At 40.8% G+C, this 13,104-nt stretch overlaps 1 protein-coding gene across 1 annotated transcript in view; it reads left to right on the forward strand.

Moving 5' to 3' along the window:
* Positions 1 to 12,757: 12,757 nt before the first annotated feature.
* Positions 12,758 to 13,104, forward strand: part of Ahctf1 (AT-hook containing transcription factor 1) — a 70,701-nt gene continuing 70,354 nt past the window's right edge. The window contains exon 1 of the mRNA XM_023710248.1: positions 12,758 to 13,064. The gene's annotated coding sequence lies outside the window, so the exon portion shown is untranslated. The remainder of the gene's footprint in view (positions 13,065 to 13,104) is intronic.

Genomic DNA, 13,104 nt, shown 5'->3' on the forward strand with positions numbered 1-13,104 from the left:
GCTCATAATTAATGGAGATTTCAGTCCATACTCAGCTGGCTCCAAGGCAGAGTGGCACATGGCAGAGGGCAGCAGTTAACGACAGAGGAAAACAACAAGACAGCAAGAGCAAATGGGAAGAGTAGTAGCAACAATGGCTACCATTCAGGCTAGCTGCCCCAGGCTGGGTGTAGCACTCACACCCATAATCCCAGCAGTACTCAGACCCAACTGCACCTCAGTGACTGCATGAGGCTTTGGGGGGAAAAATACACACAAATCATAATACCACCTGTCCTTTTAGTCTTTAAAAATCAAGCATAAGTATTGTCTGTATAAAAATGGCAGGGAAGAAAGTAGAAGTCTTAGCAGGTAAGAAAATTTAAAAAAAAATTTTTTTTAGAAAGCTAAAAATGATATACAATCAGATGACATAAGAATTAAGAAAACAATTAAGTGACATAATTTGAAAAAATGACAAAAACAAGAACAAGTAAAGGTTTTGGAAGAGAATGAGATAACACATTATAAGGAAACAAGAGCAAATTTTCATGGTGTAAATGAGACACATTCTATCACAGAGTAGTAAATAGACCCAGGAAAACCAAGCAATCAATAGGAAGATAAACCTATGGTAGAGAGAAAGGATTGGGAAGGTCAAAAGCCTAAAATGCAATGACTTGAGGATGTTGACCTCATTGGGTGTGAAAGACTTTGCATTTTTATTACTCTATTATGAGAAAGACAATGAATGACCTGTCCCCCCACCCTCACACAAAAGGTAGAAACCTCCCACATTTATGAAACTATTGTATCACGTTAGATTACTACCATCTTTTTGTTATTTAAAACTTCTCAGGGCACACATAATTTGAAATAGCAATGGACAGGTGCAGGTCTCTAATTTAAACAAGTTACAATTAGAAACCTTCACATCTTAGCACTAACCATATACTATGGAACTAACTGAGGAGAGAAACATGAGCAGCTCTGGAAAGAATCTGACAGAGGATTTTTCTTCAAGATAGTGCCCATATTTCATGTCTGGAGAGGTGGATCTCCCACCCATCCAATCTGGTAGAGTTGTAAACTAAAAAGTAGTTCTGAGAGTTGAAGTTGTGTTTATCTAGCAGGTGGAGATTTTGCATTTGATCCCCAGCATCTCAAATAACCAAACCAAACCCATAGCACTTTCAAATTCTATTTCTAATGGATTATTTTTTTAAAAAAATCTTTTTATTTATTTATGTATTTATTTGTTATTTGTTTATCTATTTGGTACAGGGCCTTGCTACATAGTTTGGACTCATGATCCTTCTGTTTCAGCCTCCCCAGCACTGGGATTACAGGTGTACACCACCATACCCAGTTTCGATGGGCCCAGGGATCTGGGGCCTGCACAGCATGGGGATCAAACCTGGGTTCTCACACTTGCCAGGCAGAAGGTTAGACTGTGGAACTTTCCACTTTGATTTTATTAGCAGACACCTCTTTATCTTTCTTTTTGTCTTGTTCTTGTAACTCCATGAGCAGAAAAGAAAGTGTATTCATTAAAATAACAAAAATTTGAATGAATGCTAGGTGCTTTGCTGAGTATTGGGAGAGAAAAAGATGACAAAGACATTATTTTTGCTCTAACAAAGCTTACAATGTAGTCAGAGAGATAACTTACAAGAAATAATTACAATACAGTATGATAGATGCCTGAACAGATCATTGCCCCCCATTCATTTCAGGGCAGCAGGGTTCTACACTTTGTATAAATAGAAACATCATTCATTATCTTCCTTTGTCTGAAGCGTCTCCTCTATGAACTCAGTGCCAACACATCAAATAATAGCAGCAATTATACAGTAGTTTAAGGTTATTTTTCTGGTTCATTAAATTGGAAATACTTATTGTCTTCTCTTTCACATGTACAATCCTGTTTTCCTTCCTATTTATCCTTGTATTTTAAAGTAGGCAGGAAAATAGATTTGATTTATTTTGCTTAAAGTTGTGTCATAAGGGGAATTTACTTATTATTATTATTATTATTATTATTATTATTATTTTAGTATCATGGATTGAACTCAGGATCTTGTGCTTGCCAGGCAGGCACTGTACCACTGAGCTATAACCCTTAAGAGAGGAGTTAGAAAATAAAAATAAGAGATAATAGCTGAGGTCAGGCTGTGGCATGTGACTAACTGGACCACAGAACAACAGTAGGGGCATTTTTTTATACCTTTGCAAAGCTGGTATTACAGAGACACAAGGTTGCCTAGCGACTAATAGCCGAAATTGACCAGGCAGAATGTTTTCCTCAAGACTGAGGTAGCCTGAATACTTCAGGCATGCTGGCCTTGTCCTGTGCTCCCACATATGATCAATTTCCAACTTCAGCAGCTCCCAACAGCCCACAGTTTATTTTCTTCCACAGAAGAAAAAAGAAGAGGGGGACTTAGGAATCTTATTGGTTATCCGCCTACATATGCCAAAAATGAGATGATTTTAGACAAAAATCTTTTCACTGCAACAAGTTAGATTAGGTAATTTCTAAGACCCTTTCTGACTGACAATCTGTGACTTGTGTGTGAAATTAGATATTAGGTGGACTAACACTCAAAATCAACAATCAGCGGCTTAAAAGGAACATTATAACACCATAATGAAATAAAGCCTGACATCTATTATAGAACAATTCATCCAAACCAACAGAGAAACATATTTGATACTATCTCATATTGCTTGCTTGCGTGGTTTCTCTCGCTCTCTAGTGATGGAACCCAAGTTTTGTTCAGCTGGCCAAGCATTCTACCACTGAGCTACAGTCCCTGCTTTTATTTATTTAGTGTAAATTAGTAAACTGACTACTTATATTTGGTAGCAGATCTAAGTTTACTATTTTCACACATAACTTACATAACAGATGAAAAAAAAAAATAAGGCTTGGATAGTTGAAAAGGCCTATCCAGGGATGTACAGATAGCAAAGGGCAATATCAGAGATTAGGATTCAAAGTTATAACTTTTCTTCCCAAATTCAGAGCTTTTCATCTTTCAGTACATTGTCTCCCAAAGTCTTTATGCATCTGTGGGATATCACAAGAAAATGCCACTTTTAAGTCATGTGCAGGAGGAGTGACCCTTCAGGACACAGCTCACGCTGGTTTGTTCTGGCCTGTCCTGGTGGTCTGGGCTGGGAGTGTTGAAGGTGATGTGAAAAAAGGAGAGACAATTATAGATTCCTCCTCTCCAGAAGGTGGACAATGTGTGAACTTGAATTCTGTCCTCAAAATACCAAAGGAAAGATATGATTCTAATTAATTGAAATCAGCAAAGTCACTTGGTTCTTAAGATCTCTGCCTGCAACTGTCACTGAATGGCTTATTAGGATTTATTTTATGTAACACATGGTTTCCAAATCAACTGGAATTATACTGGAGTCTGCCAAAGTTGCTTTTCATATCATTTTGTCCTTTAACATTTCTGCAGCATAACTCCATTTAAGTCTCACAGAGTTAGTGGGATCGTACTTTATTCTTTGAAACTCTTGTCATCTTCAAGCTGAAAACCTCTTGTTCTTTCCTAATTCTTCAACACTGTAACTCAGAGACAGTGATTTTTACACTGTGGTTCTGCTGTTGTCTTAGTCACTTTTCTCTTATTGCTGGGACAAAATACTCAACACCCAAAATTAAGGAAGGAAAGTCTTATTCAGCTCATAATTTGTGGGGTTTTCAGTCCATGCTCAGCTGGCTCTAAGACTGGCACGTGGAAAAGGGCAGCAGTTCATGGCAGCGGAAAATAGCAAAACAGCAAAGCAGCAAGAGCAAAGAGAAGTAATGGCAACAACGGCAACAGAGAGCAAGTCTGTCTCCCTGATGTTGCACTCGGGCTCCCCGCCCCAGGCTGGGTACAGCGCTCACACCCGTAATCCCAGTGCTGGGTCATGAATTAATCACAGACTCTAGAAGTCCACCGCATAACTGCATGAGGCTTTGGGGGGACAACTAGACACAAACCATAACAGGTGTTTCTCTTCACATTCTGTTTTGGAGGTTGTTTTCCACTGTTTAATCTGTTGTAGTATTTCTCCAGCCTTATATCCTAAAGGTTTGTTCTTTTTTATTCCTGTATTTAGGATAGGGTCTATGTATGGTCTACAGGGTCTCACTACCTAGATCGGACTCGTAGTGAGTCTCTTGTTTTCAGCCTCCCAAGTGCTGGGATTACAGGTATGCACCACCATGCCCAGTCTCAAATGTGGTCTCAGGATGTCCTAGGGGCAGGGCTGGCACCGCACTCTCGGGATTGAACCTGGCCACTGCACTCTGCTTAAGCAGATGCTTAGTCTGTGGAGCTATTTGGCCAGACCACTAAAGGTTTTTTAAGTGGGTCAGTGGGAGAGTACTTGTCTAGTATGAGCAAGGCCATGGATTCTACCCTTTGCACTGGAAAAATTGGGGTTGGGAATATACCAGACATCTATTTTACAAAAGCTGCCCCCCCAAAGAGGCCACTTATATGTACCAGAAATAGGATTAAAAGATTGCATAACTGATTGCTGTGTCAGTCATCTAGATTATGTAAAAATCATCCAATGATTCAGGAACATAAGTGTGGGGGCTGAGGGTGTAACTCAGTAGTAGAGTGTGTGCTTAGTATGCAGGAGGCTCTGGGTTTGATCTCCAGCTCTGTGTTTGTGTGTGTGTGTGTGTGTGTGTGTGTGTTATGGGAAAATGTATACAGGAGGTAATTTTTGTTATTTACCCTTTGACCAGAATAATGTGTTACATACATATTTTATACCTGGAATTTCTAAGTGTATTAAACTTTTATAATAAACTGACAAAGATTAATAAAAAGATAGTTCTTTAACCATAAAGTTAGTCCCTTCAAAATAAAAAAATTCAGGATCATATAAACAACAGAAATATAAGAAATAATTATAAAGCTATATGAAAGCCCTCCCCTATCACCCCAATTTGAAGGTGGTAGGCCTTTAAAGAATCTTTTGCCCAACTGGTGGGAAATGAGTCTGTGACCCAGCCAATCCTAGGGACTAAATGACATCCACCAAAATCACATGGGGAACTAGAATATTCCTATGACTGACTGTAATTATGAGTGGTAGTTCTCTTTGATTTAAAAGGCCCTTTTATAAAAATACTTCAAGCAAAAGTAAGTTTTTTCCATTCAGTTCAGTCATCTTGGCTGCACTGCTGAGGGAAACAGAAATGGATCCTATTAATCTTTGAATTATGCTCAGCCCACCGAGAACACAAATAAATATTAGAGATGGGGATGTGTTTCAGTGGTACAGGGTGTGCTTCCCACACACATGGACCTGGCTTTAATGCCCAGCACCAAAATAAATAAATGAACAAACAAATGAATAAATGATGAGAAGCTGAAACAATATAAAATTATACAGAAATACTGGCAAGCACAAGGTCCTGAGTTCAATACCTGGTACTGCAAGAAAAATTAAAAAAGGAATTTTAAGCACACAGGAATCATGTGGTCTGCTAATAAATCTGACTCACTTTTTAACTCTAAAGGTCTCTAATGAAACGTATTTTCAGAAATGTGTAGTAGAATCCACCAAACTTCACTATACATCGTCTCTTGCTGGCTCTCCACTTAAGGCATCCTGCTTAACATCTTGCTTTAGCTTTCACAAATATTACCTGGTAAAAAATTGATCCCACATCACTTATGCTTTCTGCTAATCAGATTGAATAAATCTAACTGAAGTTATTTAAAAACCAGAGAGAGGACCCCAAAATGAAAACAAAACACCCCCACCCTGTTCATTATTTAAACCATATAGAAAAAATGTTAACCAACAATTTGAAATGCTTTTAAAATTTAATGTACCATACAGATGCCATAGTTAATATAGAATATACATACTCAGTAGAATTAAAATAAGTTCACAAGGCAAATAAGGCTGTGACTCCACCTTATAAACTTGGTACACAGCAGTTGTTAAATTGGGTGACCTATTCCTTCAAGAGGACATCAGATTCGTTGTTCTCATTTCCCTTACTTCCTAATTCTGCCAGCCAACTTTCCTTACCTAGATTTCCTGACAGGCAAGAGCTTCTAGCCAATGAAAGCCAGAGACATGAGAGGTTAAATATTGGGAGCCACTAAAGCTGGAAATTGATTACATGTGGAAGGGCAGGGTGAAGCCTCACTGCAAAGCAGTCAAGCTCCCTCACTCTTAAGAAAAACATCCTGCCCAGAAACTGTTGGCTGTTAGTCACTAGGCAACATTGTACCTTGTAACTTTCCAAAGGTATAAATAAAGGTCCATTGTGTGTGGGGGGGGTGGAGGGTCTTCTGACCTACCCCGGCAGAGGAGCCACCACCTGACCCAGCTCTTGTCTTCTTGTCTATCTTTTCCTTATTCCTGCCACCATTTCTCCTGGGGTACAATGGATCACATGGAGAGACCAACGGATCCCTACAATTAGAGGTAATGTTCTACGTTTCGTTTGGTCTATTTTAAAAACAAAACAAAATCCATCCCAATATACTTTGTGAAAATCTTTTGAGAACTCTCTTTTCCATCTATAACTAACTCTGCCAAGCCAGCTGTTCTTACCTAGATTTCCTGAGAGGCAAGAGCATCTAGTGAGTGAACAATACAATACCATTGACTCAAAGAAGCACTAGATTATTTTATTGAAAATATGCATATTTTTAAAAGTAACTTTGGGTGTGATATAAAAGGAAGGGAAAGGCAGGAAGAGGAATAGTTTTAAAGAGATTAATTATGATAACATGTTAATGATACATATCAGCACTCGGAAAAAAGACAATTTAAGATTTTGGGGGGAAATATTCATACAAATAATTTTTCAAATGCATAAAATTATATTCTAATTACAGGAAATGTTTTCTTCTTTTTAACTATAGACTAAAGATAAGCATAAAAGCATGTGTCGATAATTCCAATTATGTGGGATACTGAAGCAGGAGGATCACAAGTTTAAGGTTGGCATGGGTAATTTAGTGAGCTCTTGTCTCAAAATAGAATTTTAAAAGAATTGGTGATATAGCTCAGTAGTACAGCACTTGCATGAAACCCTCATTTCAATCTTTAGTATCACAAAAACAAACCCAAAATGACCAACACAAAATAGGAACTATAGATTTACTTAATGTTGAAAGGTGGCAGAATATACCATCCACTAATATGCCACTTTGGAATAAGGGTTATTTTGAGATAAAGGCACTTGCAAAACTGTAGAAACAAAAAAGGACACTCTGTCCTCCCTGTACCAGGAGAAACCTTCATGTCGCCAGAGAGTGGCAGTTGATGCTGAGAAAAATCTTACAAACAAATCTTCTTAAAACGGTGTTTGTAAATAGGATATCATGTCTGCATCTTGGACAGCAATTAACCACTAGAAAGAATGTATGCAATGTGTTAATTATTGAAACCATCCTACCAATTTGGTTTGAAACTGTCTCATTGCTATTTGTTTCTCAATAAAATTATGGAAAAAAAATGGGGCTGTGGAGATAGCGCAGAGGCATAAGCACCTACCTAGCAAGCACAAGGACTGGAGTTCGATCCTCAGCTCCACATGCTGTGTGGTCTCAGCCCAGAATGCAGGCACCCTCTGTGCAGCCCTGGAACTGGGCATGGTGATCCCAGCACTCGGGAGGTTGAGACAGGAGGATCTCTGGGAGTTCGAGACCAGCCTGGGAGCTACAAAAGTGAGCACAAGGCCAGCCCAAACTGCATAGCACCTGTCTAAAAAAAAAAAAAAAAAAGAAAGAAAAAAATTATATCTTCTGTTAGCTTCTCCATACATTTCAATGACTGTTCCACAATCACCACTCTGCCCAATTTAAAAAAAAATTTTTTTGCCATTTTTGTCCTGATTTTTTTCCTATATGGACTCATGTATGAGTTATAACCAAAATAAAAGGTGAAGGTTTAAATTTATTACAATAAAAGACAAATTGCCATTCATCCTTCCCAAATACTCTTCCTCCCTCTGAACACGCTTACTCCACTACTCTTGTCACTTTCTGAAGCAGCTCTGGAAGTCCTCTTTCATGAGTGTCTTTATGAGATGTGATTGAAACTTAGTGCTACATCATCCGATGTAAAGGCAGGTTCATAAGATCATTGCAATGTGTCCTCATTCACCTTATTCACTGGATCTGACATCTGTGTGTAACTTCTGGCCCTTCCTCATGACCGTGCAAGCTACGTGTTTTGAGTTGACTCAGGACATCACAGCAGTGAAGACAGCACAGCTAACAACATTCACAAAGGAGGACTTCCAGAACTGCTGAGTGTGGCGAGAACAATGTGTCAGATGTCTTTGAAGAGAGGATTATTTTGAGCAGGATTAGTGGTAGTGTGTCTTTTAATGTAATACTTTAGGAAACCAATTTAAGCATGTATTATACTTCTGAACACAACTCATATGCATAAAAATGTGTGCTTTTCCCTTGTTAATCTCTTTTAGGACTGGCCAAATAGCTCAGCAGATTAAAGCACCTCCAAACAGGCGCAGGAGCTGGGGGTTCCATCCCTGGGCCTGCCTTGCCAGCCCTGCCCCCAAGGAGATGGCAATTGAGACTGGGCGTGGTACAGCACGCCTATAATCCTAGCTCTTGGGAGGCTGTAAACAGGCAGATCACTATGAGTCCAATTTAGTAGTGAGACCCTGAACACCCTGTAGACCCTTCCCTAAAATACAAAAAAAAAAAAAAAAATTTTTTTTTGTCAGTTTAATTCTTATGCTCAGCCAGAGACATGAAAGGTTACATGCTGGGAGCCAGCTGAAGCTGGAAATTGATCATATGTGGGAGGCCAGGGTAAAGCTTCAATGCCTAAAGCAGTCAAACTACCTCACTCTTGAGAAAAACATTCTGCCCAGGTATTGTTGGCTACTAGTCTCTAGCCAACACTGTGTCTTGTAACTTTGCAAAGGTATAAATAAACATCCATACTGTTGGGGGGGGGTTTGTCTCCCCCACAAGGCAGAGGGGCCACCATCTTCTTTTCTTAGCTATCTTTTCCTCATTCCTGCCATTGAGAGATCAATGGATCCCTACAGTTAGAGATAATGTTCTACTTTTCCTTTTAAGTCTATTTTAAAAACAAAACAAAATCCATCCCAATATATTCGTGAAAAATCATTTAAGAACTCACTTTTTCATCTATACATGAGGTATTGGCCTAGCACATTTCTTGGGTCCCTTTTAATCCAACCATATATAATTTGCTTTGAATCATGAAGTTGACAAGTATTTACTCATGTAATTATCTATCTACCTACCTATCTGTACTGGGGATGGAATCCAGGGCCTGGTATGGGCTTTATCACTAAGTTACACCTCCAGTACACTAAACAATTATCCTAGCATTTACTTATATGTCAGCCATTATGCTATTACTGGAAATGTGGCAGGCACCCAGACAAATACGACTTTTCATTCACTGAGTTTATTATCAATTGAAGAGACCAGGGTGGAAAATGTTTGTTACAGTTAATAATCTCTAGAAAAATGATGAAAATGTAGCTGTTAGGATGAAGACAATTACCTCTATTTGAGTATTTCGTTTCATTTATTTGTTTATTTATTTAGGTCTTTTTGAGACAGGGTCTTGCTATGCAGTTCAGGCTGAGCTTGAGCTCACTTTGTAGCCCAGGCTGGTCTCAAACTCCCAATGATCCTTCAGCCTCTTGAGTTCTGGGATTACAGGCATGCACCACCATGTCCAGTAATTACCTCTATTTGAGAAAACTCTTAGTTTTGTTATTGATAAGAAAAGTAATAACATTTCCCTATCTCACTGAGAAAACAGAGGTCTAATTTACTGTACTTCAATGAGGCTACACATTCTTTGAACTCACTCTCAGGATGCTGGATTGGAATTATTGTCTCTTAAATAAAATACGTCATTTGGCAGCATGAGGGTCTCCACTACTTTTTTTTTTTTATCATTTTTCTAGAACTTTTACCAGTGTATTGTAACTTATGACCATACAGGGGAGAAAAGGATGAGGTTCTGAGCTAGGCACTTTCTGTCCCTTGATCTTTGTGATAAAGGAGGTAAGTAATACTACCTTTTCTTTCTGGTTGAGAAAAATGGGCTCAAGGTGTGGAGTGATCAGATTATAATCATGTTGCTAGGAGTGGTGGAAGGCAAAAAAATTCAAGGTTGTCTGGCTCCATGAGCACATGTGCTGCATTACTTTGTGCTTCTTCCAGTAAGAAAACTATGAAGCAGTGTTTACCAAAGCCTATTCTGTGAAACATTAGAGGCAAGACATTCCCCAATTCAAGTGGAATGGTCCAGCAACTTTGGGGAAATGGCAAGTATACTAAAGGCAGTGGAGTACTGCATGGAAGGAGCGTTTTAGCCAGGTGAGGTGGTAAATACCTGCAGTCTCAGCACTCTGGGAGGCTGAGACAGGAGGGTCCCAAGAATGAGTCCAGTCTGGGCAATTTAGCAACTTAGCAACAGTTTCAAAATAAAAAACCAAAAAAAACTCAGTGCAAAAAGCCTTGGATTCAACCTGCTAGTACCAAAATCAAACAAACAAAAACAACAACAAAATTGGTTATTGTTGGCAATTAGTTATTAGGCAACATGTGTCTTGTAACTTTGTAAAGGTATAAATAAACACCACTACTGAGGTTCTGGGGTCTTTTGGCCAATCAGGCAGAACAAAAATAATGAAAATAAGTTTAATTGTATTAATTAGCTTTTCCCCAAACTCCTTAAACTACGAAACCCAGATTTTTTTTCACTTGACACCCATTAATACCTCTTGAAACGAATATAACCTGGCATATGTTTAAAGGTTTGAAAGAGGACACAAGTTGAAAGATTTACATTGGAAATTTAGTTAACAAAGTAATTAAAAATTAAACAGTAGCAGCTACAAGGGAAGCATTCTCAAAAGATGCAGTCTGTGCTACCAGGGTAGCTGGGTTGTGGGTGGTGGATAGTGTGTCAGCAGCAAACAGGGAAACTGGCATGAAATAAGGCAGCCAGTCTATTTTCAATTTGAGCTTTTAGTAATGCATGTGGGCTGAAGTTGAAGGGGAGAGCTGAGAGAGGAAAGAGGCTTGAGTTGGTCCTTGGCAGATGTTAAGATTTAGACTGGGAGAAGAGGCTGAGAGGCGAAACATACTTGGAGTAGAGCAGATTTTCAGGAAGTATGTAAATAGTGCAGGTGGGGTTGGTTATAGACAGCCATAGGGAAGTCTTGTCTGTTGGTGATGATAGAAGGAAAAATTAGAATCTGAAAGACCAGGAAGAAGGGCAATTAATGCGGGGGAGTATGAAAACAGTTTAGATTTTTACAAATAGATCATACAGCAAGGTTAATAAATGTCTACTGAATCAATCGTCGAATCCAGTCTTCTGTGTTCTACTGATGTGATAAGGGAAGCCCAGAATGGTTGCTTGATTTTCATGTCACACCGCTCACTAGCAACATAAGTGGGCTGGAAATAGGTCTTCCCGAAGTCCTTGAGCTTCAAGGGTCTTTTGTGAGAACCAAAGTAGTGGACCATGTTAAATTGGTGCCTTTAATGCATCACTATTAACCTAGTATCAGTGCTCCTCTGAGATAGACTGCTGGCTGACATAAGCCTTCTTGATGCTTCTCGGATCACCCCACATCCTTTTCTTGTCCTCAAACCCATATAAGAATCTCAGCCTTTCACCCTGACAGCCAGGCCCTCTCTTAGCCTCATCTGGTGCTCTCCTGCACTCTTTAACTCTTCTAAATGCCTTGACTATTTAGTAAATTCTTTTACCACCTGCAGCAGCAGCCTCTCACACACCCAACTTCTTCCTTGCGACAATTTACCGTAGTACTTCTTGAAGGTTATTGTCAACGAAAGAACAAAAAGTATAAAAAAAGAAAGATAATTACATTTCTGAAAGCCTTCTCCAAAAGCACGTGAGAGATAACAGAAACGGATATACCTTAGTGGTAAGAGTAGCAAGCTAATATCCTCATTCTGCTGTGTTATAATCCTTTTGCTACAGAGTATTTCAGATACCTTGCACATGTATTTGTTTGACACGTGTCTCAAAGTAAGATAGAGTTAAAAAGGTAACAAGATTTAGTGTAATTTCTTCTTTGCCCTCTTCCCGTGCTGGGGATTAAATCCACAGTCTTATGCATATTAAGCTCACAGAACTACACCCCAACACCAGGTATTGACTTAAAATATTAGGTTAAACGGGGAGGAGTGGGTGAGTATCTCTGACCATTAAAGCACTAGGATATTTGAAGAAAATATATAGGAAGGACAAAAAGTTTCCCAAGAAATCTAATGCACCGCTGGGACCTGAAAGCGGACACAAAAAGAAAAACACGGAGGCCAAAGGTAGCCGCCAATGGAGACCAGATTATCAGTGGTCCGCCTGCCAGAGGGGCCCTTCGCGAACTCGGGGACGCTCCCGGGAGAGCGACTGGTAGTCTGGCCACAGCCAACGAGAGCAAAAATTACCATTGCTGACGCCCGAGCAGCCCCACGCGCAGAGCACTGTGGGGTTCGTAGTCTTTCTTCCTGTAACTTCCGTGGGCGGGGAGACCCTTTTTTACGTAACCAAGCCGCTCTTCCCAACGCCGCTTCTTTCCTTGTCCCGCCTCCGGCCACAGGAAGTTTGAAATTCCCGCGGACCCGGCGCCCTGGTCCGGAACGCTCGCGAGAACTTCGCCCCCGGCGGCCGCGATCCTCTCCCGGCACCCCTCCCTCCCGGACCGCCCAGTCCCCTCCGCCCCCTCCCTCCCCACCCGGGTGTTGTGGGACTCGCTTCGTCCGCCCAGGGTAATGCGCTGAACGCCACCGGCGCTGTCCGAGCCGCAGTAGCAGAGACTCGAGGGAAGGAGGAGGAGGAGGAGGAGGAGGAGGAGGGCGAGGGTTGGGCCAGCGGCGGGGAGCGGGGCTGCGTCTTCACAGCTGAGCTGTGTGCGGGCCGTAGGCCAGCGATCAGAGGAGCGCGCACCCAGCCCGCGTCTCCCGGGAGATGCTGTGACGGACCCGCGCTTCGCCCCGCGTCCCCGGCCTCGGCGGCCGGGTCGCGCGCGCTCTCAGGTACGGCTGGGCGGAGGGCCGAGCCGGGTCGGGTCGGGCC

Source organism: Octodon degus, unplaced genomic scaffold (assembly GCF_000260255.1).
Source record: "Octodon degus isolate 3935 unplaced genomic scaffold, OctDeg1.0 scaffold00017, whole genome shotgun sequence".
In the NCBI taxonomy this organism is placed as follows: Eukaryota; Metazoa; Chordata; class Mammalia; order Rodentia; family Octodontidae; genus Octodon; species Octodon degus.